Raw genomic sequence first — 7,825 nt, 5'->3', positions numbered from 1 at the left:
GATAGGGAGGCCTGGCATGCTGTAGTCCATGGGGTCACAGAGTCAGACATGACTGGGTGACTGAACTGAACTGAACTGAACTAAAGTCTCAGTGATAAGTACCATGGAGAAAAATAAAGTACGGTAAGAGATACAGGGAACATGGAGCCGACAGGGCATTACTATGACACTTTATATAGGAAGGTCAGGGAAGAGTCCCATGAGGATTTTGTATATGATTGGAGGAAGTCTATAGCAAGTGAGAAATTGAGTCATGCATTGAACAGGAAGAAGAAGTTTTCAAGCTGAGGGGACAGCAGATGCAAAGATCCTGAGTTTGGAGCATGCTCAACATAATTCAAGGAATTATAAAGAGGTCAATATGGCTGGAGTAGAATAAGAGGAAGGTGAAGAGAATTTGATCACATATGCCCTTTTAAGTTTTTGCGTGATTTTGTTGGGAAACCATTAAAGGAGGTTAGCAAAAAAAAAAAAACATTAACTGGCTTAGATTTATAAATATATAATATATATGTATATATTATATATATATAAATCAGTTCAGTTCAGTCGCTCAGTCATGTCTGACTCTTTGTGACCCCATGCACTGTAGAATGCCAGGGTTTCCTATTCATCACCAACTCCTGGAGCTTGCTCAAACTCATGTCCATCGAGTCTGTGATGCCATCTAAATACCTCATCCTCTGTCATTCCCTTCTTCTCCAGCCTTCAATCTTTCCCAGCATCAGGGTCTTTTCCAGTGAGTCAGTTCTTTGCATCATGTGGCCAAAGTATTGGAGTTTCAGCTTCAGCATCAGTCCTTCCAAAGAATATTCAGGACTGATTCCTTTAGGAAGGACTAGTTGGATCTCCTTGCAGTCCAAGGGACTCTGAAGAGTCTTCTCCAACACCACAGTTCAAAAGCATTCATTCTTCAGTGCTCAGTTTTCTTTATAATCTGACTCTTCCATCCATACATGGCTACTGGAAAAACCACAGCTTTGAATAGATGGGCCTTTGTCAGCAAAGTTATGTCTCTGCTTTTTAATACATTGTCTAGGTTGGTCATAGCTTTTCTTCCAAGGGGCAAGCATCTTGGAATTGAATTGAATTTCATGGCTACAGTCACCATCTACATTGATTTTGGAGCCCAAAACAATAAAGTCTGACACTGTTTCCATTGTTCATCCATCTATTTGCCATGAAGTGATGGAACCAGATGTCATACTCTTAGTTTTCTGAATGTTGAGTTTTAAGCAAGCTTTTTCACTCTCCTCTTTCACTTTCATCAAGAGGCTCTTTAGGTCTTTTTTGCTTTCTACCATAAGGATGGAGTCATCTGTATATCTGAGGTTATTGATATTCCTCCTGGCCATCTTGACTCCAGCTTGTGCTTCATTCAGCCTCGTATTTTGCATGATGTACTCTGAATATAAGTTAAATAAACAGGGTGACAGTATACAGCCTTGATGTACTCCTTCCCCTATTTGGAACCAATCTGTTGTTCCCTGTCCAGTTCTAACTGCTGCTTCTTGACTTGCATACAGATTTCTCAGGAGGCAGGTCATGTAGTCTGGTACAGTCAAAGGCTTTGGTGTAGTCAATAAAGCAGAAGTAGATGTTTTTCTGGAAGTCTCTTGCTTTATCAGTGATCCAGTGGATCATTAGTTGAAGATACTTAGTAAAGACTGAATTATTTCCATTTATCTTAATTCTGACATTATCTACCTGGAGAATAGCAACAGATCCCATCCCATAGGTTAAGGAATCAGCCTCACAAGACTGCTCCCTATCTTTCAGATTTGTTGTTCAGTCACTAAATTGTGTCCACCTCTTTGCTACTCCATGGACTGTAGGACACCAGGCTTCTCTGTCCTCCACTATCTTTCAGAGTTTGCTGAAATTCATGTCCGTTGTGTCAGTGATGCTCTCTAACTAGCTCATCCTCAGCTGCCCCCTTCTCCTTTTGCTTTCAATCTTTCCCAGCATCAGGGTCTTTTCTAATGAGTCAGCTCTTCACATCCAGTGGCAAAAATATTGGAGCTTCATCACCAGGCTTTCCAATGAATATTCAGGGTTGATTTCCCTTAGGATTGACTGGTTTGATCTCCTTGCAGTCCAAGAGACTCTCAAGAGTCTTCTTCAGCACCACAATTCAAAAGCATCAATTCTTCAGCACTCAGCCTTCTTTATGGCCCAACTCTCACATTTGTACATGATTACTGGAACAAACATAGCTTTGACTATACAGACTTTTGTTGGCAAACTGATATCTCTGCTTTTTAGTATTAATACACTGTCTATGTTTGTCATAGCTTTTCTTCCAAGGAGCAAGTGTCTTTTAATTTCATGACTAAAGTCACTGTTTGCAGTGATTTTCGAGCTCAATAAAATAAAATCTGTCACTGCTTCCACTTTTCCCCCTTTGCCACAAAGTGATAGGACCAGATCCATGATCTTAGTTTTTTAGATGTTGAGTTTCAAGCTAGCTTTTTCACTCTTCTCTCTCACTGTCATCAAGAGGTTCTTTAGTTCCTCTTCACTTTATGCCATTAGAGTGGTATTATCTGCATGCAGATGATACCTTTCAGATACCAGTCACAAATCGAAATTGTTACCTGTACTTCTGACTGACCAGCTATAATTTAGAAGCTCCTACGATGCCCTCCCTAGGTTCAACTAATTTGCTGGAGGGGCTCACAACGCTCAGAGAAACATTTAACTTCCTCCATTACCAGTTTATTATAAAAAGATATAACTCAGGAAACCCAGATGGAAGAGATGCATGGGACCCGGTATGAGGAAAGTATGAGAGCTTCCATGCTCTCTGAGACTGCCATTCTCCCCAAATCTCCTCATGTTCACCATCCCAGAAGTCCTTTGTGTTTTTACAGAGGCTTCATTACATAAACAGGATTGCTTAAATCACTTACCATGGGAAATCGGTTCAACCTCCAACCCATCTCCCCACCCCAGAGGTCAAAGAGTGGGACTAAAAGTTCCAACTCATTAATCACTTGGTTAGTTCTCTTAGCATTGAGCCCCCATCCTTGGGTATGATCCAAAACATCACCTCATCAACATAACAAAAGACACCTTTATGGCTCTCATCACAGGAAATTCCAAATTTTTTGGAGCTCTATGCCAGAAATGGGGATGAAGACCAAAAATATATCTCTTGCTAGAAACCGCATTATTACAATCGCCTCTCTTTTCATTGCCTTTCTTTACCTCTTTTGGTTCCACCTTAACAAAGAACATGTTTCTTCAAGGGGTAAGTAAGGATGACACTGATTCCACACTCCTCTTGAATAATATGTACAGATGACCCTTGAACAACACAATTTGAACTGTGTAGGTTCACTTATATACAGATTTTTTTTTCCCAATAAATACATTCTATATGATCTAAGGTTAACTGAATCCTTTCTTGAATGTGAAACTACAGATAATAGAGAACAGACTGTAAAGTTACATGTGGATTTTTGACTCCGTGGGGGTTGATTCTCCTAGCCTGCATGTTGTTCAAGGGTCAGCTTTACTTCTTAACATTAAAATATCATATCTTCCATTCTACTTTCTTTCCCTACTGGTCACAGTAAGACTTAGGGGAAATCCAAAGCAGTTCCACCTGACAAAAGATTTGGATGGCTTACTTAAACCATTCCACTTGATTTCCCCATTGGAGGGAAACAAATAATATGCAAAAGATCAAATAATAACTCCAGCTATCATTTAAGAACACTTACTCTATGTCCAGTATCATGTAAATGCTTTACATGCATAATATCTCACTTAATCCTTTCCTCTAACAAATGAGGTAGGCAATATTGGAAGAGAAATAGACAGGGACACCCAAGGGAAAATAACCTATTTAATGTCACAATAAACACTTAGGAATAGGCTCTTGTTGCTTTACACCCATGACCTGCAACTAGCAGACAGACAGACACAATCAAGGCAGAAGAGTCAGGTGAAAGACATATAAACCTTCATGATAATGGTAAGAGTATATGTCACACTTTGAAGAATCTTCTCTCTATGGGAGTGAAACTTTTTACAATATCATCAAGAGCTGGCTACCTGAAAAGTCAATATCTCCAACTGGGAGACTCCTGCCTCATCTCTGACTTCAAGTAATATCCATAATTTTCTATTCTCTTTTACATAAAGAGAGTTTTCATCCTTTAAGTAGTTTTGTTGGTATTTGTCCATAAATCACATCGCTGTTTTGTGACTATCATATAATTTCACTTCTCATTCCTCTATGAGAAAATAGAGGTTACAGAACATTAAAAACACTTTCCTGAGATCAGATAGGTAGTAAGTGGCAGAGCCAGATTTGACTTGTGTCTGAATGATTTTAGAGACCAAACTTTGAATCTCTGCTTCATATTCCTTCTCCAAAAATGTGCAGTGAGCTGGATATATGCTTGCAAATCTGTTAGAATTCTCCAGTTTCTGCCATTCAGTTACCACAAATGAACAAAAGAATAATACTGAGCTATTTTCACCATCAAGACATAGTGAATTCTCAACATTCTTCCCTGCTCCAAGTACCAGCCATATATGTGCCATAAAGATGAACATGAATAACGAACCGCTATGCTTACTGTTAGGGAAATAAGATGCAGGAGTTGCTATGTGAAAGCAGAGATGTCACAAGTCCTTGAACTCAGAAAAGATGGAGGTAGAGTGAGATGGGGATTATCCCCTTGCAGAATGAAGAACATATGTAGAGGCAGGAAGAATATGTAGTGAAGTCAAAGAAAACAAATGGTCCCTTAGTCACAGGTTACCGTCAAAGAAGCAGACATCTGAGTAGTGTAATTAAGTCCTTCCTCAAGTGAGGGCCTTGATGTCAATGACAGAAGTAGAAGAACAATGGCATACAGTGCTGAGAGTTAGGTTGGGGCCATACACCACAGGACCTTGGATGTAAGGCTGAGGAGTATGGACTTTACAGGCAAGTGATGGGCACTGCTAAGGGACAAAACATCTGAGTGACATGATCAATGCTACCCTATAATAATAAAGCATAAAATGGATTTAGCCTCAGTAAGAGCAGATGATCAGGAAAACCAACCGGGAGGCTGCTGCAGGGGTAATAAACTGCTGGGATAAAATTTTGCATAGTAGGTAGCTGGAAAATGTTTGTTAAGAGGATGAAGCACCTTTATGCCTAAAAACATAAATGTTCCAGATTGAATATGTTCTGAGAAGATTATGTGATATTCTACAAACTAGATTATAATGCTATTTAATTAGAAAACTACAGAACTATAACTTATTTTCTCCATGCCAGAGATATAGTGGAATCCTGTTTCATTTTATCTACTTCAGAATCATGTTGAACACATCACTAGTCCTTTGGGCTGTCACTGTGAAACCTTACTTTATAGGGCTCATTGCTTCCTCTAAGCTTTAATACTCTTGTAAATTAGTGTCAAATGTCTCCTTGCTGTTTATACTAATTGAAGTTTGCTTCCAACATGAATCAATATTCAGAATGTCCCTTGTACTGGTTGAACCACAAATTGAAATTAACATTGTTGCTGGGCATACTTTTTTACCTACAATGTGCTGTACTTTCTTTTATGGAAGATGTGGTAGAAAATTCACAGGTCAGGAAGGCTTTTGACCTGAAATTTAATCTATCGTCTAGTTCTCTTTATGTTAAGCTACTGAAGAACATTAAATATACTTTCCTGGAAAAAAAAAGAGAAGGAAGGGATAAAGGAAGAAAAATTAAATTTGTCTGAAAATGAAAAGAACATGAACAAGGCCTGGTGCTTTTAGAACTCTCAGATTTATTATTTTCCCATTATTGGCTTTGTATAGGCTAATTGCAAATAGCTATCTTCCTGCCTATAATACAAGGATGGTGCATTTGTAACATAGCAACCTACTGTTAGAAACAGACAGGCCTCTCACTATAGGGAGAGACCAAATACGCCCTTATTGAAGATCATTTTTTCAGCCACTCTTATGAGAATGACTGCAAAGATTGACTGCTTTGGAAATAGAATTCTGGACATTTTAGTTCATGGTAAATAAACTGCTTCAAGTTTAAGAATTTTGAGTGAGTGTAGAAGGAGAAAATAATATGTACATGTACAATATTTATTCAGAGACCACATATTAAAAGAAAACTCAAATTTTTCCTGTCTTAAAAAGAATTTATTCCTAAGCAGAATATTTTATTTTGCATTAAGGCTGACATTCAGTTATGTTTACTTTATTGACAAATGAGATCAAACCACTGGATATGCATGTATTGTCCCCAAATGTGTTCAATTTAGGGCAATGATATACTAAGTATTCAGTTTTCATATAAAACAGAATTAATTCCATAGAGCAGTTAAGATAAACTTACATTTCAAGGCTTTTCTTTGTCTCTTAGGAACATGCGAATGTACTATAATACAGTCCTTCTGAATCTAAACCTATTGAAACATGTCTATATAGATAATTATTAACACAGACTTATTTGAGTGGCCTAAGCCAGAAGCATGGGAATCATCTTTCACTCCTTAGCAGTAACATGCCCTTGGTCACTAAGATCTATCTCTTTGATTTCAATGGCAGACAATATAGATTGCTTACCCAACAGGTGTTTCTGGCCTTCCTATTTCTAGCTGAGAAAATTCTATCTTTGTTAAAGTACTGATCGGCCATGAGTATCAGGAGAGATGGGGTGAATTTTGATTGGTCTAAACCAACAATAGTCTCCCCATTCCCCTTGCAAGTGATTGGCTCAGGAATGGGTGTGCGATGCAACTATGGTTGATCATATGAGGAGACATCTGTTATTAATATGCGTAACTGAATCACTTTGCTCTACACATGACCCTAACACAACATTGTAAGTCACCTATACTTCAATTAAACAAAAGAAATATGAGGAATTAAAAAGAAATATGCTAGAGCTTTCCTTAGAAATTAGCCCAGCGGTTCTGAAAGGCTCTCCAGGAAAGACATACCAGAAAGAATTAAACCTCCTTAGGGAAAGTTGGGTCATTACCCTTACCATCAGGACTTCTCCAATACTCTCAGGCTTCTAATGGACCTTCTACTAGAACCTACCCCCATCCTCAGACAGGGCTTAAAGTTCTGGTTCCTATATAATAAACATAGAGTCCTCCTCAGAAACATTAGTGACTAGGACCATAAAGAAAGCCTAAGAATTGATGCTTCTGAAGTGTGGTGCTGGAGAAGACTCTTGAGAGTCCCTTGGACCACAAGGAGATCAAACCAGTCAATCCTAAAGGAAACCAGTCCTGAATATTCATTGGAAGGACTGATGCTGAAGCTGAAGCTCCAATACTTCCACCTGTTGGGAAGAACTGACTCATTGGAAAATACCCTGATGCTGGGAAACTTTGAAGGCAGGAGGAGAAGGGGATGACAGAGGATAAGATGGTTGGATGGCATCATCAACTTGATGGACATGAGTTTGAGTAAGCTCTGGGAGTTGGTAATGGGCAGGGAAGCCTGGCATGCTGTAGTCCATGGGGTCCCAAAGAGTCACACACGGCTGAGCAACTGAACTGAACTGATTCATCAATTCTGAGGCAAGTTGCTACCATATGATAGCATTGTATAGAGCGAATGCAGACTTGGTCCCTATCCCTAAGCGGCTTTAGTCTAGAATACACTTATATCTTGGTAAAAGAGGAGGAAGCCTCATTTAAAAGTTATCAACAGTTATTACTCATCATACATGGAAACACTATGGAACTCACTTTGCCACTTTGCTTTGGGGAGGCCACCATATTGGGTTCTTAAGTCAACCCAGTGAAATTGAACAATTCTTTTGAAACAAATGAACAAACAAATTAACAAA

The sequence above is a fragment of the Cervus canadensis genome, chromosome 4 (genome assembly GCF_019320065.1).
Source record: "Cervus canadensis isolate Bull #8, Minnesota chromosome 4, ASM1932006v1, whole genome shotgun sequence".
NCBI classification, from domain to species: domain Eukaryota; kingdom Metazoa; phylum Chordata; class Mammalia; order Artiodactyla; family Cervidae; genus Cervus; species Cervus canadensis.
Note: the sequence above shows the minus strand (reverse complement) of the source record.